Source organism: Anser brachyrhynchus (genome assembly GCF_964034855.1).
Source record: "Anser brachyrhynchus genome assembly, chromosome: 16".
NCBI classification, from domain to species: Eukaryota; Metazoa; Chordata; class Aves; order Anseriformes; family Anatidae; genus Anser; species Anser brachyrhynchus.
In genome coordinates, this window is record NC_137734.1 from 2,129,706 (window position 1) to 2,155,000 (window position 25,295).

A 25,295-nucleotide genomic window follows, 5' to 3' on the forward strand; every position below is an offset into this window, starting at 1 on the left:
CTGGAGGGTCACTGGGCATGGGAGGAGGGGGCCTTGTCCAGTGTGATGGGATGATTTGGGGGTGCAGGATGCCAATATTTTTTATGTGGGGTGACAAGTAGCCGGAGCCTAATTGGATTTCCTACTGCAAGTCCAGATGTAGCTGACGGCAATTGTGAATAGTGCTGGGTCGGGGCTCTGTCAGCAAAAACACATGTACGCTGTCACCGCAGGCACCTGGACTTCTCTAGTGCTTTTTTTTTAATGCCTGCTAACTTTTCTGTTGAAAAGCAAGCTCCAGATTTCGTATCTCCTGTTATCCAGGAGACCCGATGCACCCAGCCCTGTCTTGCTGCGTGCAGGCGCCGAGGCGAGGAGGGATGCGCGGGGCTTCGGGTGCGGGCTGCAGGTATGCACGGAAGGGCAGCTGGTGTTAAATCGGGCTAGATGAAAGCGTTGCTGTTCAGAAACCCTCGATCTGTTTAATTTCATGGGTTTCTGTGCTCTGCTGAGCTCGGTTGATGTGACACGGGTGAGGAAACTCAGCGGCTTTCGAGCGAGGAGGGATCGGTGCCGATCGAATCCGGCCTCCCACGAGCCGTGGCCCCAAGCCCGTGTTTCTCTTCGAGCTCTTGCATACGTTGCATTTTAATTTCAAGGCCGAGTGATGCACAGTAGCAACCCCCCCCCTAAACGTCCTTGTCAGGTATGGAAATTACCCTTGCAATTAAAACCACACCGTTTCCAGCTCTGCTTTTACTTTGCTGCAGCTTCCAGCGCTGGAAGCTCACGGTGGCTTTTGCTGCATCTGTTATCAGGAGTGTCCCAGAATCGCCCAGGGCTTTTTGGGGAGACTATGGGGTGCTCTGGGCATCAGTTGGTGAAGCTGGACATTGCAAACATCCTGGATTTGTGCCAAGACCCAGCCATTCCTTGCAGTCTTAAGTCTGCTTTGCTTTTCCCTCTGTATTCTCCCCACCTCACTAGGGCTGTTACACAGCTGTTTAACTGATGTCTTGTCCTGCCTCCGGGAATCAATAGCACCTGCAGCATTCCTGTGATGTGCTGAGGCTGCTGCAGTGCCTCAGCCTCACGGGGGGCCCTTTCCTCTGCCCCGTTTTCCCCCGGGGCTGGTGAGCACCGCGAGGATGCTTCGGACCCTCCGGGATGGGGGCTGCAGAGACGGGAGGTGATGCTCTGTGTTCTCCCAGCTGCTGGCTAACAAGCACGGTGGCAGATGTGAGGAGCAGAGACTTGACCCTGGGGAGCGCACAGTGCCCAGATTTTGGGGAAATCCGATCCCCCCCCCATGGGAGCAGAGTGCTGTCCTTCCTGTAAGCCTGGAGTCATGCAGGGATGGTGCTGATGATTTCATCCGCAGCAGCTGCTGTCTGCAGGTGTCCTGGATGCTTCAGACCCTGCTAAGGGCTCCCCCAGGGGCTGTGCGCCCCCCAGCCCCGTGCTGAATCAACGTTTGCCAGCCTGGAGCCAATGCTGCAGGCTGGGCAGGGCTGAGGGACAGAGGTGGCCCTGCAGACACATCCCCTCTGCTCTTCCCTTCAATCACCCTCGTGCCTAATTTGGCATTCGTTTTTATTTAACCCGAACTCTCCCTGATGTGCACGTGAGGTGGTTGGGCTATGGAGACGATTTCGGTGCTCATCTGGTGAGAAAATGGTGTGTGCGGAGGGACTTGGTCCTTGTGGTGGGGTTTCCCACCAGGCGGGGGGTGCCATCCCCTATCTGCTGCCCGTAGCTTGCTCGGCTGCTGGAATCTGATTAGCACAAGTGTTCCTGCCTCTCCTCGGGGATTTGCTGCGCTCTTAATGTGATGCCCGCTAATGACAGGGGAAGAAGCTAAACTGAGTTATTTTCCCATCGACTGAAGGGCAGCTTGCGTTGCTCTCAAAGCAGCCAGCAGGGGAGGAAGCCTCCTCCAAGGAGGGTGCTGCGTTGCGCCCATTAATTGACTGCTAAGAGCAGGAGAAATGGGGAGAAGGGAGCGGGGCTGGCACATTAACACCCCAGGGGAAGATATCTCTTGTCTGTCTGTCTGTCTGTCTGCTGTTGGTCCTGAGCCTGAAGCTCCCAGGTGGGTGAGGACGTGCAGCTCGGAGCAAGCTGCTCTGCCCCTTTGGGGGTCCCTGGGGACCCACTGATCTCCCACCTCTCCTGTTAGCCCCCTCCACCTTTGCAATGCAACTTGCGAGGGGGAAGCGTGTCCCCAGGGATTTGTTTTGTGCAATTCCCCAGGTACGGAGCCCGTTCACACCCCCATCTGTGTCGCTGCGGGGCTCGGGACCTCTCACTGCTGAGCCCTCGCCTTGCCCGGTTGCTTGCAGGGGTTTTCGCAAGGGCTGGAGCGATTTCGGGGCACGTCTCTGCAGCAAAACGTGAAGCAAACCCCGAGCCGCCTCCTGGGCTCGCAGCGTGCGTCATCGGCTGCGTCTCTGCAAAATGCCTGCAAATGGGGCTGGGGAATGCAAGTCAGATCTCCCCTCTGTCGTAAGCAGCGCTCGCTCTGCATGCAGAGTGCAGATGTCTAGACAAGGGGAAACGCAGCGGAGGCACTGAGGTGATGCAGAAAAGACTCCTTGAGCAAAGTGCTAGTGCCTGCCCTTGTGCTCCATGGGGATTAGGCTAAAGGAGATTTTTTTTTTCTTGTTGTTTTTATTCTTGTGTGAGTGGTTCTGCTCCAGGATTTACTGTACCCATAGTCCCTTTGACTGTTTCCACAGGGCTTATTTAATATCTGCATATCCTCTGGCAGTTCTTCTTTGGCCTGCCTGTACAGCTGTTCCTTTCCACGCTGCAATTTGATATTAAATTTTACTGTGAGCCCTCGAGTGCTTTTGTGGAATGATCCCACCATATGATCTGTTCACTATGATAATCATAACCCTGTGCTAATTACTTGCATCGGAGATAGCTGTGCTAGGCTCTAAAGCAATTCTCCTTCTCTTTATTCCTCTCTCTCCCCCAGTTCCTCCTCCCTTCTGCACAGCATCCCTAATCTGTTTTCCGATCATGAACGCCACCAAAGATTTGCTCCTCATTAGAATATCCTGAGTAAATTGTTTGGGAAAGCAATCCCGTACGCTCTGTACCATAATGATCGATGATTAAAACTTGTGGGGGTCCCTCGCTGGGACCGAGTGCTCTGCTGCAGATTTTTGGGAGGGCATTTTTCCACAAGCGATGCTCCACAGAAGGAGGTGATTTAATTCTGCCGAAGTCATATTTGTTTTCTGCAAGTCTCCCAGAACAGTTAATGAGGCTGGTTATCCCACAGAGCTGGGGCTGTAACAGCACCAATGCATCACCTTGCCTCGAGAGCTCCCCGTGTGCGGCAGGGTAGGGCGTGGGGAATTTGCAGCCCTCAAAACGTCCCTGACAATCCAAGACAGTTTGCTGCAAAACTGTCATTTTGTAAGCAAATGGAAAAGGCTGAAGGATGAAGCCTAGGAAAATGGTGGAGTGTCTTGTTGGCACGTTCCTCTGCTTCCATCCGGTCGAAGGATTTTTTTTTTCCTCTGTGTCTCAGCTCTGAAGATGCTTGTCCACCAAGTGCCTGGGATCCCATACCGGGGTCAGCTGAATATTCCGTGTTCCTGCATGGAAGAGGTGAAAGATGTATAACATTTACACCCAAGTCTTCCCCGGGGCTCCATTCATACTCAAATTTTCTTCTCCCTGTTTCCGTGTGCTGATTTGTGAGCTGTAAGTTAATCGGGATGTTAATTTTAACCTTTTCTTGAAGGATTATCCTCCACCCTTGCTTCACTGGCAGGGCTGCTGGCACCCCACGGGCCATGTTTTTCTATGACATGTTTTTCTCCCTTCAGATTTTCCCGTGTCGTGCAAGTCTTTGCCGTTCTGCAGTGCTGCTTTCTAAAGGTGCAAATGGAAAGCCCGGTTCTCATTTCAGTTGCTTCTGCACGCTGGAATTAACAATTCCTGTTCCGTTATCCCAAAGCGGGATAATGCACGTGGGCAGCTGCTGACTGCTGGCGGAGCATCTCTCCTGCAGCACCGTGTCTCTGCAGCAGAGAAGGGTGGGGGATTTGTCGGGTAATGGGTTCATATGTGGGAAGGATGCAGGTAGTGATTTACCCCTGGGAAATCTTGTCTCGCTCACCGCTGGTACCGGTTTCTGGGTGAAAGGGCAGGAGGGATGGGTTGCACCTCCCAGGGCTTTGTTAGGATTTTGGGAAGTCAATGGGATGAGTGGTAAAAGGAAGCAGCGCCTCGCCAGGAACCGAGGCGGTGCCTGCGCTGCTTTCCAGGCACAGCTGCTGTGACTCATGGGATTAGATCACAGATTTGCCTAAGTGACAGCTTTTGTAGTTCTTATTCTTCTAATTTAAATGATTCATTTGTTTCCCACAGGGTTTTTTGGGAGGCTGCTGATTCTCAGAGGTTTGTCAGCGTTGCTGTGGTGTCCTTCCCCTAAAGTTCTTGAGCAGCTGGGTGGGACCCGTAGTGAGCCCAGGGCTGCCCTGGCAAGGTGACCCTCAGAGCACGAAGTCCTCCTGGAGCCCCTTACGGTGGGGACAGGACCCCAAAAACCCGCACACACGGGCTGGCTTTGCTTAAAGAAACGTCTGAGCAAGAGCTGCGGCTGCCTCGTATCCCTGGAGTTATTTTTCCCTGTGTGGGCTGTTTATATCTAGTAAGACAGAGGAGATGTCAGGCTGCTGGAGCCACAGGTGGCTTCTCCTCCATGTGGAGCCCTGCCGCCACGAAGGAGCGCTGCAGCATGGCAACAATGCGGTCCGAAATAGTAACAGGAGTACAGTTGTTGTTTGCACAGACGAATGCAGAAAATGACGGGAAATGGCAAGGAGCCCATTAGTCTGGAAAAGAGACTTTGCTTTCTCAGCACCCGCTTATGTCCTCTGACACATGAGGCTGAGCTTCAAAGGCAGCGGGGCTGGGAAAAGCAGGTTGTCTACCGCGGAAAGGAGAAACGTCTCTAGTGATGCATGCCTGCTCTCTTTTTGCTGCAGGAAGGCTGGGTTTGCCTGTGGGCTGCGGGGAAGGCAGTGTGCGAACACCCCCTCGTGTCTCCGGCCATCCGCACGTGGTGCTGAGCAGGCGACCCCTGCCCCTGTGCAGCTTCAACCTGGCTGCTCCTCGTTGCCGCTTAAATGCTGCTGAAATGAGTAAAACCCATCTGTCTGCCAGTTTTGCTGGTGGAAACTGTTCGAGAGCGATGCTAAAGGAAAAATGCTTTCAAACAGGAACGGGTGCTTTCCCTTTTTTTCCTTCAGCTATTGCTGTCTTATTAAGTACCAGTTACTAATTAGCCTTCATGTCTCATTAAAATCATAGTGGTTTCTTTACCTACTGAAAATTGTAAATAGCCTTTATTCTGGTCTTTAATGCATGTTGATTGAAGTATTTATTGAATGCCACTTATGCAGCTCTGTGGCTGCATTCATTTGCTTCTTAAGACATTTACTAAACCATTGCTTAGAATTACTCCAACCCATCTGGCCTATTAAGTGTTTGTGCAGAGTGTACCCGATTTTCCCATCCACTTCCTCAATTAATATTAAATATTCAAGGGAATTGAATTTTTTCCTCCCTGCCATCTGATCTTCCTGCCATCCATCACGGTGTATCTGGGTAGAACATCATCTAGCAGCGGAGCCCAGGGGCTGGACGTGGGACCTGGAGGTGGAAGCGAAGCACCCGCTTCTAGGGATCTAGTAATGGGTAAATTCAAATTCAAGGATATCAAAGTCAAATTTTTCCACCCTATTTTGACACAGAGAAAGGAGTCCTGGAAGCAGGGATTTAAAAGCCACCCCGCATCCCTGGGGAGGCGTGAGCACGCAGCGGATTAGAAGCGAGCTCTGCCGGCAGCTCTGGGGAGAAGCCCTTGTGCTAAACCTGTTGGCATTAGGCACGGCAGCTATGCGATTTCACTCCTGTAGTCAGCCTCACAAACAAAAAAATGAGAACAGAACGTGTCACTCGCCTGGTGATTATCCAAAGCGGGATAAACTCCGTGCCAGCAGCGGGATCAGGGCTAGGAGCGAATGTAAGCGGCAGTAAAATGTCTGTGGGGTGTTGAGGGCAGAAAGCAGCGGCTGGCTCTGAACGAGACCTCCTGCAAAAGAGGGGGATCTGGCTTTAGAGCTCTTCTTGTCAGGTAGGGAAGGGCACCTCCTGGCCTGAACCAGCCATAAATCTGTCTGCTGGGGACAGAAATAAGATACCGAAGAGGAGGATTTACAACAGCTCTTGCTTCAGAACCTTGTCCTCGGTTTTTCAAGCAGCCTTTATTGCGACGTCGTGGCTGACTTGTAAAGCTGATAAGAGAGCCTCGCTGTATATATTACCCTTTCCACAAGAAGAAAAGAAGCTTTCTGCTTCAGGAAGTAGAAAGCACGCCGTCTTCTCTCCCCGTGGTGGGGACGTGCGGTGCCACGCGTGCAGACTTGCAGTGACATGGGGCTGTGCCCCAGGGGATGGGGCTGCTGCTGGTGCCAGGGGTTTGGTGCTGCTGGGAGCTCTGGGGGATGCTGAAGGTGCAGAGGCTGTGCTGCAAGGGGGGATTCTCCCTAAAAGAGCCCACCGATAGCTGTCGGGGATCAGCAGATGTGACCGTGGTCTGTGCCTGCTGCGGTGCAGCTGGGTTGCTCTTTGCTCCTCCTACAGGTGCTGGGAGCTCGTTCCCGTGCTGGGAGTGTTTTGGTGGCCAGCTTTGCACAACCTCTGATCGAGGAGGATTTCTGGAGATTTCGCTGGAGATTCCTCCTAACCGAGAGCTTGCCTGTATGAAGGCGCTGCAGGTGGGCTGAGCTGGCGGAGCGGCGCTGGGTGATGGTGCTGGGCTGCCAAAACCAGCGCTTCGGTGCGGTGCCAGTGGGCAGGATCGCCCCGTTGCCATCACCAGCAGCAAAGAGCCCACAGCGTGTATACTGAAATGCCTTTGTGCCAACTGAAAGGGGGAGGGCTCCCCGTAACAGCCTGCCTTTGGCGGATGGACCCATCAGGAAGAGGTGCAGCCTGAGTGCTTGGATGGGGAAAGAGTTTCCTCTTATCCTTCTCCAGCCACGTGCCTTTAAGCCTGAACTCCAGAGCTCCTGAGCAACCAGTTTGTATTTTTTTGTATTTTTTTTTTTCATAGCTTGCCCTAATAGAGCCCAGAGAAGTGTTTTCTTGGCTCCGCTGGTATATTTACAGCCGGACGAAGGCAGAGGGGAAGGAGATGGGCAAAGAGATGTGCCTGCGGGCCCCAGTGAGTGCTGCCCTTCGCTGCCTGCTGCAGGTGAGCACCTCCTTGTGCTGCTCTGCTGGTGTCTGCAGCCTCTCCTGGGGCTGAAGGTGGGACACAGCGACGGTCCTCCTGCTTCTGCATGGCTCTAACAAATCCTGCCACCTTTGTCTTCCTATTCCTGTGTGAATATAGGCTTTCCTGAGGTTGGTTGCTGCATCTACAGGAATGCTATGGGAAACAGCAAGGCAGGGCAATAGGAAAATAGGTTATTTGCAGGATGACCCCGGGCTGGAGAGCTGGGGGGAGCTGTGCTGTGTGGTGAGGGGGGGACTTTTCACCAAGCAAATGGTGGCTGCTGGGAGCCCCCACGAACCCCCAGCCCGCTGCGGGAGGCTGCCAGCCTTCGCTTCTGCCGTTCGTCTTGGTGGTGGATGCTTTTCTTAGCTTCTAGCGGAGTCGTCTCGGTGCTATTTCTGGAGATCATTAGGAGCTCTTGGAGCTTGGCTTTGTCTCTCAGACAGCTTGATTGAGGGAAACCAAAGGGAGACGGGGCGTTACGGAGCCGTGCATGGGTGCACGCACACACTTATCAGCGTAAACACAGTGTATAAAATTCAAGTTGATCCAAACAAGGCCATAGAAATGCAAAACAGCCTTGTCCTGCCTCATTATCATGCTTCAAAACCTGCCTGTGCCGTTATCAGCGGGAGCAGCCTCTCCCCTGGTACGTGCGCCTGGCTGCGGCCCCTGCCTTCGGCGGCAGCTGGGTCCCCAGGGGCTCCACGGCTGGTCTGGGGGCAAATCTTAGATTCTGGCCAAGATTTTACTTTGCATTAGTGATGGAGTCGGGATGAGGTCAGGGCCGTGTCACCGTGCATGGAGGGGAAATTTGTCTCCTGGCTTGCAGACTGCCTGGTGCAAACCACGCTCCCTCCGCGAGGTCTGTTTTGCCGGCATTCATAAACGAAGCAATGCAGAGCTACGGTGCCATTGCAGGGTCTGATGGAGATTCTGCTTTTTCTCCCAGAAATAGCGAAGACAGAGTTTAGCAATAACAATGCCTGCTGGAACCAGAGTGACTGACAACAGCCTCTCCTGGTGAGAGACACGAGCGCGGCGTTTCAGACAAGAGGCGGCATTTCCATTCCTCCCAGAACCGCAACCTGTATTTTGCAAGTTAAATTGCTCCGATCTGATTGAAATCCACCCGGCTATGAGCTTTCTATTTAGTGACACACTGCTCCAAATTACACACCTGATACATTTGAAATTTCTAAATTACTCACGTATTAGAAGTTAATACCTGAGAAGGGCAAACACTCAGCGTGCTGACGGATCGAGAGTTCGCTGCCGCCCCCTTCGATAATTAAGAACTTTGTGTATTAGCGGTAAAGGGGAGGGCAGCAAAGTGTTGAGCGACGCTTTACCCTCCGTGGCAGTTTGAGGTTGCAAAGACCAAGGAGAGTGGGGAAGGAAAACTGCTTTTCAGATCATCTGGGCTTTTGTAACGTGGGGGATGCGTGGCGGAGAGCCCCCATCCATCTGCGCTGGGGAGAGCCTGGGGGTCTCTTCCCATCCTCCTCGTGCAATGCGGCATCCCAAGCTCGCCAAGGCGACAGAAGGCAAGATTAATCAGGAGGAAGGCTTGTTGGACCTGTGCTGGAAAGCAGACAGGAGGCTCAGTATGCATCCTGCAAACTGAATCATAACCACTTGCTCTGTATTCTTCTCTCCCATGATATTCACCAGCTGGGGTAGATCTACCCCAAGGCAGGGCACGCAGCTCCTCCTTGTGTCCCCCTGCAGGATCCTACGTCTAAGCAGATGCAGATCCCTGCTTCCCACCTGTTTGCTTTCAAGCTCTTGGGTTTCTGGTGCCACCAGTGCTCCAGCAGGTACAACCAGGGGTGCCTGTGGAGCTGTGGTGAGCTGGGCACAAGCAGGTCTTGAAGGCTCTGTGCACTCTGCTTCTGTCCCTGGGCTTCCAGGCACTGCCTGGGGCCCCTCGTGTGTCCCCCCTGCTCCTCCTGGCTGCTCTGCATCACCTATGGAGGGGGAAATGCCCACTGATAGGTAGCAATAAATGTGTCTCCGCTCCTGCTTGTACAAGCTGCGGCGCAATAATTTGTATGACAAGGGGAGCGGTGATCATGCCAGGACACAGGGATACAGCAGCCCAGGCTGCCCGCGGGGTTTCAGGTGGAAGGGAAGCTGTTTCCTCCCATATTGCTCCCATCTGGAAGCCTGCAGGCAGGGATGCTGCCAGCTCTCACCCTCAGCGTGTGCAGCTGCCCCGGTTCCCATCTGCGCTGGGTGCAGCGGGCTTGATCCTGACGAGCTTTGTCACTTCCCCCAGCGGTTAAAATCTACCTTTCGGTGAGAAATGCCACGAGGATCTGGAGATGTTTTTCTTCTCTTCTAATCAATGGTGAGGTTTTTCACCCGAATGTGTGAGCTGTGAGAAATGACAAGGGGTGCCCAGAAGATCTCAGCCGGCCTCGCCCGCTGCATTGAGCTCAGCAGCAAATTGCACCAGGATCGACCTGCAGGGACAAAAAACCGTGCCATTGGAGTGGAGCTGCAGGAACGTGCACGGCAGGAGGTGGTGAACCAGCCTGGGAAGCTGTGTGGTTGAAGGCAGGGGATGTGCTGAGCTTTCCACGTGGACCCGTCTGCTCCGGTGGGCTCAGCTGCTGCCACTGGGACGAGAGGCAGCGTTTTGTCCTTCCCTGTATCTTACATGAAATGCTCACGACAAGCGTGGAGCGTTTGGCAGCCCTCTGGAGGGGAGCTGCCATTGAGAAAAGCCAGTTTTGAATGAGAGGCGCACATGACAGCTGTCTGTCTCTGCTTTTTATGCTGCTGTTCGTCAACTTAATGGCAATAAATGAACTCCCAGGTGTTTTTAACGGCGTCTCTGGGATGTATTTCTGCTTGGGAGCTATTTGGGGAGCTGGGTTTATCTTCTCTTTCTGTTTTTCTCTTGGCGTTCAGATTTAAAATAGCCTCTGTTTGCCCTGCAGCTCCGAGGATGGATGGGTTAGATGGGCAGTCCGGTCCCCGGGCTTCACCGTGCAATTGCTATAGCTCAGCCATAAAGGGGGAAAAAAAAAAATCCATCTAGCAAACGCACCAGCCGTGGCTCTGCCACATATAAAACCCTCACCAGACGTCACTATACATAAGCCCTGCCCTAGTTTAACCAGGCAGCAGTTTGCCTGTAGCACCCATCCCACTTGGGCTCGAGCTGTATCTCATGGTGGTGCAGAAATTTGGGCTGGTTACACCTGTGGAAGCCCTGCACGGGGCTGGGCCCACCCAGATCAGAGGGTTTTGGGGAGAATCCCTTCAAGGGCTGCCCCGGGCTGTTTGCTGCAGTGTGGTGAGCACGGCCGTGCCCTGTGATGCCTCCCGGGAGGAGCAGCCAGCAGCGAAAACAGAGCCGAGGCGGCTGAGTCACGCCTGGTGCTGTTACTTGCCATGTGTTGTGAGCACCGAGAAATGCTTTGCCTGCGGTATCATTTTCTTTAAATATATCATTAGGGAAAATGACAGCCCAAATTGTGGGAGGATGCTAATGGCTCTGGAGTGGCAGACGGATTGCAGAAAATAGTTTTCCTGCAAACACATCGCAGGTGGGAGCCGGTGGAGGAGGCGAGGAGATGCAGCGGGCACGTGGGGGGAGCAGGGGGGCGCGGGGCAGGGCTGCCTCCAGCCCCCAGCACTGCCCTGCTGCCTTCCATGGCCTTGGAAATCCTGACCCTAAAAGAGAGACCCTGTGGTCCCCAGGGCCACCGAGATGAAGCTCCCGGTGCTCGGGCCCTTTCCAGCCCCTGCACGAGCTGTGCTGCCTCCCTGTATTTATGGTGAGGAGGAACAGCAGGGAACAAGGTGTGTTTTGAGCACTGCATCTCATGTAGTTTGTGGTTTTATCACTCCTCTGTTCTCAAAATCTTATATTTCTGCTGCACCTATATAAGAAATAATAAAAAAGAATGACCTTTCATTTCCACCAAGCAGCCTGCGGCTCCCAGGGATGCTACGCAAACACCGTGTTTCCTGCTGGATAAAGGTCTCCTGCCTTGTACTTCAGAGAAAACCATGCTTAAACCTTCTCGGACTTGAATTTTTTTTATTGAAATTCTTCTCCCAGAACAATTAGCAAGGAGGGTTGCTCTCACACGGGGACGGGTAATTGCCCCAGCGCCCCTGCTGCCCGGATCAGAGGCTGAGCGCCCACGTGGAGCCCTGCGGTGCCCTTTGCACCAAAAGCAGGGTGCAGAGGGGAGCTCCCCTTGGAGGGAAGAGCTCTGCAGAAACGGTGCTTCTGGCACCCAGGGCTGCTTTCAGTGATTTTGTGGGCACTTTCCATGCTGCCTTTCCTCTGTTTTCCTGGCGTGATGACGAAGTGAGCAGCAGAAGTCTTCCCCTGCGCTGCGTGCAGGGGACGCCGACTGTCAGACAGCCACCCCTGCTGCCAGCACCGCTGGGCACGGGGCTGGGCTGGCTTTGGCTCTCTCAGGGGTTGTTTTCTCCATCTGGAGGAGCCTGCAAGTCTTCTGTAAGCATTAGGAATGGAGCCGTGGCGAGCAGCTCGTGCGTCCCCCTGCCAAGCCGTGCTGCGGGTACACCCGCACTGCTCGCGGCTCAGCAGGGCTTGGAAACTTGCTGCAGACGGGCACAAAAATCCCTCCAGAGGAGAAAAATATCCTAGTTTCTCCAGAATAGACCAACGCAGGAAAACGGCTATGAAATCCTAAAATTTATGCCAGGGAGGTGGGAATCACCACCCCGCCTCTGGCTGCCCTGGGGACACGGGGACGCGCTGCTGGGACCGAGAAAAGACACAGGGAGCTGGCGGCTGGGTGCAGCTGCCCAAACTGGGGCCCCGGCCTGTCTGACCACCCTGTTATCTCCTACAAATTAATTCCTGTGGCTAGAGGAGCGCAGCCTGTGCTGCGACCGGGGAGCAGATGGCAGCTGCGGGGGAAGGCCGGTCTGAAATTCGGGGAGGTCTGGGCGGAGAGCTCCGAGGCTGGAGCGTGGGCTGAGAGCTAGGAGGGACGGGATGGAGAGCAGCGCACCTACCAAGGAGGCGTGTAAGGGACTGACGTTTGGGTTGTCAGCTTATTTCTTTGCGTATTCGTGTTTCTGAGGGCGTGATGTTGTTCCTGGAACCAGGCTGGGGCACAGGGCAGATTTATGTCCCTGCCGAAGGAGGACGTGGCTGTGCCTCCTCCAGACGTGCCTGGATATTGGATGTAGGGCACTGGGGATGCCCTAACCCCTGCCAGCCCCATGCCCGCCGTGAGCTGGCTCTGTGTCCTGCCCACGGGGGCTTCTTGCGAGGCGGGGGGGGGCCCGGTGGCAGCACGGCAGATGGAGAGGCGAGGGATTTATTTACTACGAGCGAGCTGGGAACATCCCCAAACGCTCCCCTCTGCCAGCAGCAGCAGTTGGGAAGGGAAAGCACTTAAAAGCGGTGGAATCTGTTGACTGGCATTAATATTTTATCTCCTCCGTTGGAGCTGCGTGTAAATGTTGTTCCTAGCTCTCTGTGCTCCCAGCCCCAGGCAGGGAGGTGCTGGTGTGGTGAGCCAGATCCCGTTCCTTACCTGGGGCCTGGAGGGGACACCGTGGCCATTCCTCAGCTTTTTTTCCTTCAGACTTAATGAAATGAATTTGCTTTAAACTGGGTTTTCTTCTGAAAACGGTAGGAATGTGAGTGAAATGACACTGAGTCCTCCTGGCTCGCATGGAAGGGATGAATTCATCACAAGGAAAGTGTTTTCTTGCCAAGAGCTGATAAATAGCCCGTAGTGCGAATAGCTTCACGCATCCAAGTAAATCACGGCCCTCCAAAAGGTTATTTTAACGTGGATCTGTAAATTAAATAACATTTCTCCAAAGCGACAAGAATTGGGGGAAAAAAACAAACAAACAAACCGACCCAAGAGCACGAATCTCCTGTTCCTGTTTAGACAGCAAGGAAGTTGCTGGGTATTTCTTGAGCAAAGTTTTTTGACCTGAAATAGCTGAAATAGGGAAAAAAAGAGCCAGTTGTGTGGACCTGGCTGGCAAATTCCCATGGAGAGAGGATGAGTCTGTCCCACCTGTACGAGCTCCTTGTTGCTTTTCTGAGCTGGGGACTATGCGAATAAGTGGGAAAAGCTGATGCTAGGGAGGAGATGGCTTAGGTGGCCTGGGGACGCTTTCCATCCCTGGAGCCCCGGCTCATGCACAGGTACGGTGTGAGTCCGGGGTGAGAAACGGGTCTGGAAAAGAGATCTTTGCCTGAGCTACTCGTACGTATGTTGGCTTACGACTCTAATTCCACCTTAATTCTCTTTTGGCAATTCCTCATGCTTGGCGTTTGATGTAGCAGGCGTGAGATGCTCTCTGATGCAATTACAGCTCCCAAGCAGGAGCGGGCTGGCACACCTGATTTAAATTCCAGGCCTATTGTGAGACAGATGAAAGCAGTCGCTCGGAGAGCTGCCGGCTCCCAAGTTTTGTCTCTGCTATCAGCGCAGGATCTCAGATTTGCCCCTTGGCTGGGCAGTAGTGCCACACTCCCGGCCTCCCAGCTCAAGGCTGCTTTTATTTATTTATTTATTTTTTTCCTTCTTTTCAATCTTTCTGCTGCTTAACTGCAACTGAAAAGCATCAAGCACCCTCTGAGCGAGGGACAGCTGGGCGCAACGGTGTTCTTTTGCTTGTCGGGCACATGTTCGTTTGCACTTGGGCCGGCTAATGAAGCTCTGGGGAGGGCGCTTTGGGAGCTCCCTGAGGGCAGGAGAAAGCCAGAGGGATGTAAGGCTGGGCAGCTCTGCTCTGGAGGTGAAAGGAGAATCTTTAATTGGAGACGTTCGGTGGGCAATTACCTCCATGTCCAGGTGCTCATCCTGGAGGAGATAATTTGTAATTGTTCCTGTTTGGTCCTTTGGCAGGACAAATATGTCCTTCTGGAGCCTCCAGCATCTCGGTGGCTGCTGTTTTCTCATCACAGCACGTCTCCTTTCGTTAAATACATAGCTGGGGCGTAGCAACACGGCTGTCAGTGATGCTAGAGAGGGAAGAGGCAGAGAGCAATAGAAAAATCCTCTTTTAGTTGGGATGTAGAAGTTCTGTCCCGAGGTCTGCAGCCTGGCCGGCATTAACCATCCCTCCCATTAGTACCTGACATACACATGGGGTCCTTCTGCCAAACACCCGCGTGGTGCAGGGACACAATGTGAAAGAATTACTGTTTATAGCGCTGCGCGGATCTGCGAGATATAAATGAGGACGTCACAAAATGCATAGCACAGAGGCACCAAAAACAAGCTGCCGCTCAGGAGGTTTTTTTTTGCCCGTCTCACCTATTTTTCTAACTTCTTGGACTTCACAAGTGTTTAAGGCAGCATCCGAGTGCATTTTGGTGCAAGCAGCAGGTCTGTGGGCACCCTGGACAGGCACAAGGATCACCCACGGCTCTCTGCAGCCCAGCGAAGCACACGCACCCTGACCAGGGGGAGGCACTTGCTGGTTTTCTTGGACGGTTCTTGTTTCCTGTCCCCCTGGAAAACAAACCAGCGAATCCATGAAATGACTCACCAAAGCGAGGGCAGGTCGAATTACACGGTACGGCTCGCCTTGCCGAGATGCTTTGAATTAACAGAATTAGCTAATTGGGCCAGCTCCCCGCTGCCCTGCAATTACCAGCTCCGAGGCTGGGGGGGTGGGAGCAGCCGGCAGGATTTGTCCCGCTCCCAACCCGCAGGAGCCTCGGGAGAGAGGATGAGGGATGCTCAGCAGATGCCAGAGGCCGTGCAGGGCACGATGCGTCCTTGTTTCAAAAAAAGCCCCAAAAATGCCCCTCCTGGCAGCGTGCAGCAAGCAGTCCTGGTTTGGTACAGATGCTGTACGGCTCTTTTCCAAGTGCTCTTCGCTGAAGGAAGCGGTTCCCTCCCTCTCTGGGGTAAGACTGAGACACACCGGCAAGCTGCTGCAAAAACAAGTGATGTGCCGTGGCAAATCGGTTCCCCCGCGCCTTTTTTTTTCCACCTACAGCAGCTCTGCAAGCCCGCCTGGCCTGGTGGGAGAGACAAACACCAGCCAGACGGTCCTGTGTGGGGAGAGGGCAGTGCTGGAGCAGCACGGAACAAAAATAACCCTTTTTTTCCCCCCACAATATATTTTATTTCCCTGTTTGCAAAAGCAGGCGAAGGGCTGACAAAGCGGGCAGCACGGAAAGCAGGATTAGGGCAGGCTGGGGAGCTCCTCTGCTCAGCACCGCCAGCAGCCGGGCCCAGGGGAGCTATTCCTGACAGGTTTCTGGGCTTTCATTCAATTTGCAAATTAATTTCACTGTTCTCGGTTGCGTGAAGTGACTCTGGCATGTACCTGTGACTGAGACTGGGGAAACATCCAGGTTTTGAGGGAGTTGCAATGAAATTGCGAAATCCCTTAAGCTTATTAGTAAGTAACGGTGTCAGCTTTCGCTGCAGAGGGCTGGAGGAGCAAAAGCACTTTAATTTTCCTAAAAGGTCCATGTAACACAACGCCTTGCTTGCTTAGTCCAGTACAAATGATAGATGACTCCTTTCCAAGGAAAGCTTGAAGTTATTTTCCAACAAACTGACTTTTTTCTTCATTGTTCCTTCTCATATCTCTGGACCCAGGCTAAGGGATTTTAAGCTAAAAATATTTGGAGCACTAAAAGTTGCGCGAAGCAGCCCCAAGGTGTGAGGTGCAGAGAGTCACATCTGCAGGATTTTTGCGGTAATCGGGGGAGAAATCAGCTGCAATAAACTTTATTTGTGCACTGCTGCACGGCCTTCCCACGGAGACCATGCCATGAATCAAAAGAGCAACGAAAATGTCGGCGTCCCCTTCAGGTCCTGCGAAACGGGAGCAAAGCCGTGGGGTCCCGCCGGGCCAGGCTGCCAAGAGCTGTGCCCACCTTGGTGTTTCTGCCTGAGCTGGGACATTTTGGGGCCGGGGACGGAGATTTGGTGGCCAAAAGCAGCCGTGTCCTGGTGCTGTGTCACCAGTTTGGAGCGATTTCACTTTTTGCTTGGAAACACCCCAGCCTGCCAGCTTTCCCTGCGGCCGAAGGGAGCCAGCACAGGGACAGCTGCGAGTTTTGCTGATCTGGGACAGATCCAGCCTTCCCCTTGGCAAAGCCTCAGGAGGTGGAGTCGGCTGCTTGGTTTCTGGGAGGAACCGAAAGCCCCAGTGGAAATCGCGGCACGGGAGGAATTCACCCTCCCGTGTGCTTTCACCTGAGCTTCATGCGTCAGGGACCGGTCTTTGAAACCACGATAACAACCACCGAGAGCAAATGCAGGTAGTTGAGCAGCGTTAGGATCGGCGACTACCAGCAATAGCCTCATTTTTCTGGTTTATTAGAAGGACAGGCAGGGTGTAATTGGGAGCGCGGCTCATACCTCTTTCCCCGCGGTGCCTTTCACCGGGGGAATTATTAAGCAATCCAAGCAGCCCATGCACAAGCCATTTGTTTTGCTCTGTTTTTTTTCTCCCACTCTTTTTATTTTGTTTATTTATTTTCTTTTACATGAGCCTTTGGGTACATAATGCTAAAAATGTTATTAAGAAGCCATTGACCATACATGCCCTGCAGATTTTTCTGATAAAAGCAGCTGCCGATCGCTTTGCAGAAAGGGAGAGCGAGTACAAGGGCAGCTGAAAATATATTCCCGGCAAGAGTGAGTGGAGTTGCTAAAGGAAAGGCCTTTGGTCCGGCAGCGTCATCCGTTGTCTCTGGCACGACTGCTGGAGACCTGCAGGGACACCGGGTGCCCGCGGGGGTCTCTGGCTTGCAGGCGGCTCCTGTCTGCGGGCGGTGGACGTGGATGAGAAGAGTGTGGCCTCGAAGCTTTCTGAGCAACTCACGTGGGGAGGGATAACGGCTGGAGGGGGGGCAAAAAGATGTCTCGCCTGGATCTCTTTTTGTCATCTTAAAAGGGAAGAGGGCGTGATGTGGTGACCGCGGAGCTGTCCATGTGGCAGAGACGTCCCCTTCCCACCTCCTTGCTGGGACTTACGTAGCTTGGCTTTCCTCCTTCATCGCCTTCAACCCAAATTTTGTGACGCAGCTGGTCCTTGCTGATGGACGACCAAGTAAACAACTGCTGGATCCTGTCCTGCCCTGGCACGAGGACTGCTGAAATGCCCCCGAAAACAGGAGGCAGGCTCGCAGCCGGCTTGGGCGCCAACAGACGCACAGACGAGCACTGGGAGCACATTTTCGGATCAGATGCAGAGGCCCAGAGCTGGCTGCTCAGCCCGCAGATTTAAAGCAAGCTGCTGCCAGCTGTAGTTCAAGGGCATCGCTGTTTGCACGTTTTAATAGAGAGAAATCCTGCTGGATCCCTGCGTCGGGTTTCTGCAGATGGAGCAGTCCGTGCGGCCGTGTGGGCTGAGCTGCGTTACCCGATCATCACAAAAATGTAACGAGAGCCGGGTTAAAAAGCTCTGTCACCCTTCCAAGGGGCTGCTGGATGCTCTGCACCAAAGCCTGGGGTTGTTATTTTCCCTCTGGCTGCAAATCGCTCTGAGCAACAGCTTGTGAACACCGCTCCAGCAGGCGAAGCGCAGCCCCGGGGCGGCGATATTCCCCCGGCGCCTCGGCTGGTGGGGGGGCTCACCTCTCCCCACTGGTGCTGGAGGATGGTGCTGGTGTTAGAGGGTGGAGGTTGTGGGATTTTTGGGAAGAAGACGTGCAGATGTTGCTTGGCTGAGCTCCCAGGGCAAAGCGGTGCCAGCCCCGGCTCCGGAGTTGTCCTCCACGTGCCTCGTGCTGCAGTGGGAGGGAGATCGTTAGCTCTGATTAGGACATTTGCTATTCCAATGAGGCTTTTCATTTCCATCCTGGCTTCTCTTCTGCATATTTGATGCTGTTCTCAACCGAGAGAGCGCAAATGTTAAGATGTTGGAATAATATTGCCCCGAGGTTCGTACATTAATGACAAGAATTATCACCATCTGAGTAGTTCAGGACTTAACAAAAGGTACAAAACAATTAAGCTGTGATTAACAGTCAAGTGTTGCCGTAATTACAGAGCTGGGTTTTGTGGCACTGTTTGTTGCCTTTTCGAAAATAGAAGAAATCCAGTTGCAGGGACTGGTTTACTTAAAAAATCTACCGGTGATGGGGAGGCAGAGAGGGCACCCAGGCAGAGCTCAGCCCTGTGATATGATGGGGAAACCGGGGCTTGGAGTGGATCTCCAGCCTCAGAAATGTACATTTATGTGATGATTTGATGCCAGGGACTGCTAAATAGGAACAAAAGCTTTAAAGGATGCTTTTTCTGGCGCCCAGCACGGCAGAGCCCTGTAAGCTCGCTGCTGCCCAGCCCTTCCTGGCGCAGGAGCAGCCCCTCGATGCTCCCAGCGTGGGAGCAGGAGCGGGTTTTGCACGGGGAAACAGCTCTCTGAGCAGAAGGGGACGTAACTTCGGTTTTTACATACAAAGACTTCCGAAAGCAATTTTCAGAATTAAATAAGAGTGAGGCAATTAGATTAGAGCAGCAGGGAGGAGAGATTAAAAGGTTTAGACAAAAGGCATCCGTTGCTGCGAAGAGGGAGGCAGCAGCCACGGAGGCCGGAGCTGGGGGCTCGTTCCTGCCCACGAGGCTGGGGGCAGCGGAGACCTGTGGTCATCCCGGTGTCAGTCTGTAAAGATCTGTCGAATGTACGGAAGGGGAAGCTGGGATAAATCACGAAGAGTTTAATTATGGGTAGTGCCATAAATATTGCCACTTGCCTCCTGGGGGGTTAAATCGGGTCTGTTTTCCCTCCTGCCAGCAGCAGCAGAAGAGGCACAGCCGTTTCCTAAAGCTGTGTCGTGTTTGGGGCAGGCAAGTCCCAGGGGAAGCTGGAGGCTCGGTGGGGCCGCGCCGCTCCTGGGGTCCCTGGCAGGTTGTTTATCAGCAACGAGGAATCAGAAGTGATTCGTTTTTACTAAAGGATGTTCATTCAGATTCTAAAGGGGATTAATTAGCTGAAATGGCCTTACTATATGCAAGCTGATAATGGCCTTCTGGGTGCAGTGCTTCAGGCTGCAGATGGCTTTGGGAGCAGGAAGGAGCCCGAAATAGCAGCACGTTGGTACCCATGGCTATTTGGCTCCTCCTTGATATATTTTTTTTTCTAGGGTTAAGTCTGTTCAGCCTTGCCTTTCCCAGCTCCCACGAGCTACTCTTTGGTCCCCTTCCAAAACCTCGACATACTCCTGCCTAGCCCTTTTCACACCATATTTCCCCCCGGTGTTACCGTGGGGCTGCGGAGCCTTTCTTGCAGGAGACAGCACCACCAGTTAGGGACCAGCTCCCATTTGTTCAGGACAGTGCTAGACAAGGACAGAGAAATACATAAAATCAGAAAATACATAGGCAGCGTGGCCACAAATCACTCTGCTCCTCTTGGCAGAGGAGTTAACTATTGAAGAAAATTGGGCAATTGGTGTTGCTGCCAGATGTACAATGCTTTCGGACGGACAAGGTGGCAGAGCTAATTTTCGATCCCGCTGGGATGGAGAAAGCTGTAAATTACGAGGGATGGAAAATGCCACAATAGAGAGATGAATAGAGGGGAAAAAATTGGTTTCTTCCCTTGAAAGATTTCTAGTGATATAAAAGAGACCTTTTAGCTTGGAGCTAAAAAAGGACCAACCACCTTACTTGTATTCCATGACTGCTCACTTGCTGTTGGCACAAATAAAGCAGGCACCCCTTATCGCTGATGTACACCTGAGAAAGAGAAAAACCTATGCCTTTATTTCCCCCCTCCCAGTTCCTTTTAGGTGTAGCAAGCTCCACTGCCTCCCCCACAGCATCAGCTCATGCATCGGCCAAAGCTCTTTGACAAAGTCATTTGCAAAAAAAAAACCTCAAGAAAGAGCAAAGTGGGCATAAAATGGGGCTGCCACGGGACAACAAAGCAGAGGGGACCTGTTCGCCTGTGGAGCTGGGATCTACCAAGTTATCTCAGCTCTGTTTGTTATGTCTGGGTCATTTGCAGTGTTTCTCTCCCTCATGTCCATGGGGGCTGTCGGTGGGGGGCCAGCACCCCAGGGGCTGGTGGTGCCTGCCTGGCAGCAGGACCTGGATGGAGGTGGCACTTATGGGGACGATGCGTCCTGTGGGGATCTTGTCCCCCAGGAGCATCAGGAATGAATAGCTGGGTGAATGGAAAACTCTTGAAATAATCACAAAAATACAAGCTAAACCCAGCAATCAGGCATCTCCCAGCATGGGAACAGCCTGGGAAGCGGCTCTGATTTACACCAGAGGCTCCAGCCAGCGGCGTTTCTAACTGAGCCCCCAGCACTTAGTTTCCTTCTTTCTCCTGCAGTGACTTGAGCTGTTTACAGAGAAGAGAAATGTAATTTAAAAAGAATATTACCAAATGGATGTGCTTTAAGGCAGGTGGTCAGAAACCTGCGCTGAGCAGAGAGGCAGCTCTGAAGTGGCCGATCTCGGAGAGCCTGGAGCATCTCCCCCAGGCAATGCCTGCCTGCTGCTGCGGGCTGTCAGGACACGGCTGCTCTTACTGCCAGGGGGACTAAAAGGGTTTTATTTATCTTTGCTTTTTCCAAAGGACGACAGAAAAAGTACCAGGCAACAAAGCTTTTACTTCTTAGCCCGTTGTGTAATGCAGAGACCATTTGTGATTAATAAAAGGTGACCTCAGCTTGGGGAAGCTGGAATTAAGGCCACACGAAAAATTGATTTTTTTCCTGCCTTTATGGGTGGCTCCAGAAGGACCGAGTGCTAATTTCATTTGGGGTTCATTTACAAAGGTAGGTTTTCTGAAGTGTAGGCTGCTTTTTCCTTACGTAACGTGAAAGAATAACCTTAACAAGGAGATGGCTTCAAAAGGCCGGCATCTTCTGTGCATTATGAACCCTAAAGAGGCAGAAAATACTGACTTTGCTGGGTGATTTTGGTGGTGTATTTGGGACACAGGGCTGGGGGGTTGCAAGACGCTGCTCTCCTTTCCTTTGAGAGTGCCTTGGCAGCAGCATGACCACAGGGTTCCTGCCATCAGCTCCTTGCTGAAGGTAAAAGCCAGAAGACAGAGTGTGGTTTGGGTTTGATCTGTATTTATGTTAGGTCCTAAAATTCCTTCAGGCCATGATGATCCTTCCTGCTGGACTTCTGGGTACAAAGTTTTAACTGTTAGTGTCAGCTTTTAGCATCTCATACTGGAGTCCATGCTGTAGGATTAAAAACTGTACTGGAAACAATTTTGTTGCGAGCAAGTTATTAAAGATTGAGTGATGGCAGAAGATCCCATAAAAGCAGTGTAAATAGTTTAATACAAACGTAAATATTGAAGTGTCAAGCAGAAGTATATGAGAAAGACAGTCCCTGAATGGTATGAGGAGTAATAAATATTATATTTCAATACATTCATTTAAAAGGATTCTGCTGAATTTAATTCAGAACTCGTGGTTAGGTATATAGGGAAATAACAGCTACAAGTCATCCAAAAAAAAAAAAAAGTTGTTTTTTCACTTTTTGCCTCTGAATTTTCAAAAGTAGCCGAGGAGGTCTGGATGTGGAACAAAAGGGAACACGGCATGTGGCGGCTGAAGACGTGATCCTGATCCCCACAACACCTTGCACACGGTCAGGGCCGTGTGCTGGATGAGCTCCAGCCCCAAGCACCCGAGTTTTACCACTGCTGTGCGTTAAACCGATTCCGGTTGTTTCGGGTCTTGTAGTTGTGCCCAGTAAATAACTGCTCACTGAGCTGCGCAGTTTTCTACTCCTTTGTCTGGACATTGAGGGTCAAGGATGTTGAAGTGAGAGAAGCTCTCGGGAAGCATGGAGAGATGGGAGCGGAGGCATTTCGTTGCACGCAAGCCCTGCAGCAGGGAAGAGCTCTCGCTGCCCAAACCAAAGCTCCCTGAGCTCTGAAGCTGGGAACTTCAAAACCAGCGAATTGCAGAGTCCCCGAGCTCCTCTAGAAGGGCCATTTCTAACGGCAGTTTTAAAAACAAATCTAATGGAAGTCGGAGAAATAAAACACCCAAAGACAGGCAATGGCTCTGTGCATTAAAACAGCTTTCCTCTGGGTGTTTTCTGGCTTGGTCCCACTGCTCCTGCACAGCTCAGCCCACCCAGGTACCGCACACACTCTGCTGAGCTGCTTTCTTTACTGGTGGAGGCTTTACCTTCCCATTTGGAGAGCTAAAGTGTTATTTGCTTCATGTTTAGCAATCCGAAATTTTTCTTGTCTCCTGCACAGAGCAACAAACATTTACTCATTCCCGGGCTTTGACCTAATTCCTGGCCATAAATATTCAGATTTCTGCAAGGGAGCAGAGAAGAAATGACAAAGCAGAAGCCGTGATCAAATGACACAGATGTGAAGCAGCCTTTAATTGATTTGCTTTTGTCAGACATAATTAAGTCCTGCATTTCATTGCAGCTCTTGGCTCGCATTCAGATCTCAAGAAGTCTTTGGTGATAAGGAGCATTTTGGCTTCAAATAAGACTGATGGGCCCTTGCCACAGCTTGCACAGGAGGCATGGCATTTTCTGTTGTATTGGCTGAAAGTAAAGCCGTGATGCACAGCCAAAACCCAGCTTTTTGATTGCAATAAAGTGCCAAAATGTCACTCCTCCTTCTGTGCTTCTTGCTTGCATATTCCTTCCCCTTCTGTGTGCATCAGTCGCTTCGTGGTTTGTCAGCCCTGGGTGGACTCAGCTGCCCGCCCTCTCTGGCAAAGCTTGAGCACTTGCTTAAGCACATGCTGAAATCTCACTTTTTTTCTTTTTTTTTTTCTTTCTTTTTTTTTTTTTTTTCCTGCATAGAAATGTGCTTCAGCACGTATCTAAGTGCTTCATTCAACTCAACTTCGTTGAGGCTCATGGACCATGTCCTGCGCCCACAAAGCCCATGCCAGCAGACCTGTTCTGTTTTGCTGAGAACAGAATGAAGAATTTGGAATCCTTTATCTGCTCCTCGTCTTCCAGAACCAAGCAGTTCTTTTTCCCTGACATTTGAAAGAAAATACAATTTTAAAAAAGCAATTTTGCAGTATAATGAAGAAGCTGCGTGAATGGTTTGGGTGGGAAAACCCAAACCAGTCCATATTACATTCTATTAGCTCCATTAGGTGTGAGGCAAGGTCCTGCCTTGAGCCCAGCTGTGAAGGCTGCTGTAAGGTTTTCATAACTCCTGGCAAAGGAAAAAAAAAAAAACAACTTTAAAACCTTCCTTTGCCTAGCTCTCTTTCTTTCTGTTGTATTATTTAATCTCACCTTCGCTCAGCAGAGTTCTTATGTGCTGAAAGGAAATGAAATCTCTGCCGTGTTATTATTGCTCTCTGCTTAGATAAATAACATTGTGCTGAATTCAAAAGCACACAGGCTTTTGCCTTCCAAACGCGTGGCTCTAATAGTGGGAAGTGCTCTCAGGCGTCGCAGAAAAATCTTCACATCTCCACTTTGGAACTGAATCCTTTACAAGCAGACAAAGCTATGGGGTGTTTAGGGTGCGAAGGACTTCTGGACTTGTCACCGACCTGAAATACCACGCAGAATTTTGGTTCAATGGGGCTATAGCAGGGATACTTTGTCCTGCTTTTTGCCTGTTGGGCTGAAAAAGCAGCAGGCACTGAAAAATTCCTCGTTCAGATTTAATTTCTATCTGGGGAGAAATTATAAATGGCTTAAGACAGGCAGATTGGTGCAGAAACCCACGGAGATCCAACTCCTGTGAATAAATGCTCGCTCAGAAACGTGATGGAAATGCTGGGAAGAATTTGGAAAACCAATTTGGGAACCACTTGCTTGGGAAGGCTCTGCCGATCTGGCTGCTGATCTGCAGAAAGAAATAAACCATCATTGCAGGGGTGCTGAGGGTGAATTTTTCTGGAAGTCCTATGCATCCAGTAATGAAAACACCATCAGGATTTCTCACAACAATAGCTAATAATTTTCTAACACAAAAGGTATTTTGACCAAAACAAGCCCCAAGCCTGTTCTGGTCCTCGGTGTTGGACAGGAATTTTGTGGTTGCCTAGGAACTGCTGATCAGAGCCTGATTACATCCAATACAGGCTGACAAAGGGCAGCTTCGTGTGCATTTTCATCGATATCGTCATTGTTACAGCCATATGGTCCTACGGCTGCTTCCAAAGGGCCAGCTCTGCAGGGCTGGGGAAACTCTGCTTGGAGCCTCCTGGGAGGAAAGGTCTGGGCAGGAAGGGTGGGCAAATGTCGTGAATTTTTAGGCAGAAATCATCATGCGTGCAAGCCCTTGGACTTCATCACAAAGAAGTCTTTGCCTAGAGATTTCCCAGATTCAGGAGCCAAGTCAGAGCAGGTATTAAAAAGATAAGAGAAAAGCAGTGGCCTGGAAAAGGGACTAGAGAGCAAGTGATGTGTATCAGAAATTACGAAGCTTAGCCAGCTGAAGGACAGTTATTAGAAGAACATGGAAACTGTGGCTATCAAGGGTAAGGACAAAAACTTTAAATACCCTTGAAGATAAAAAAAAAAGACACCAGCTGGTGGGTTTATCACTCGATGACACAGTTCAATCAGTGCAATAATATTCGGTCAGTATTTCTTTGTGGCATTTGCAAAGACAGAACAAAGTGCTTTATACCTCTAATGGGCAGTAAAATCTTTCCCATTCTATCCTTAATCAGCAGAGTAGTAAATTATATCTGTGTTGTCAGGGGGTACACTTAGAAATCAGTGTCTATATAACTTGTATTTGAGACTCTCGGAAGAGCTGGCTTAGAAGATTGAGGTCTGCAGATGTTCATTTTTAATCAACAACAGAAAAGCTGGGAAAAGGCTAGTTTATATTTAAAAAAGGCTGTTATTATGTCCCAGATAACTACAGGCTAGTAATCACGGACAAAATGATAGAACAGGTGAAAGGGAATTCAATTGATGAAGAATTCAAGGCTAGGAATAAAACTAATGGGTCTGTGAGACATGGGTCTTTAGAAGAAGTCTGAACTCGTTAGCTTAGTCACGGTTATGAGGCAGGCCTGAAACACCTGAGGGTTTGTTATTCCCACTGGGGGTGGCCCAGAGAAGCTCCTGCCACC

The 25,295-nt window shown here is 51.4% G+C and overlaps 2 long non-coding RNA genes across 8 annotated transcripts in view; one reads left to right on the top strand and one right to left on the bottom strand.

Annotated features, from left to right (window-relative positions):
* LOC308178696 overlaps positions 1-9,697 on the top strand; it is a 47,421-nt gene extending 37,724 nt beyond the window's left edge. For 5 of the 7 annotated variants that reach the window (XR_013939913.1, XR_013939915.1, XR_013939916.1 and 2 more), the window contains 3 exons: positions 4,369-6,782; positions 7,121-7,261; positions 8,238-9,697. This is a non-coding gene — a long non-coding RNA (uncharacterized lncRNA). Of the gene's footprint in view, positions 1-3,824; positions 3,877-4,368; positions 6,783-7,120; positions 7,262-8,237 lie in introns of all 7 variants that reach the window. The other 2 variants (XR_013939912.1, XR_013939914.1) reach the window with 1 other exon arrangement.
* On the bottom strand, positions 8,355-23,124 carry LOC308178697. The gene is made up of 2 exons (XR_013939919.1): positions 14,572-23,124; positions 8,355-14,478 (listed from the first exon to the last, which is right to left on the bottom strand). It is a non-coding gene; the product is annotated as an uncharacterized lncRNA (long non-coding RNA).
* Between the last annotated feature and the right edge of the window lie 2,171 nt (positions 23,125-25,295).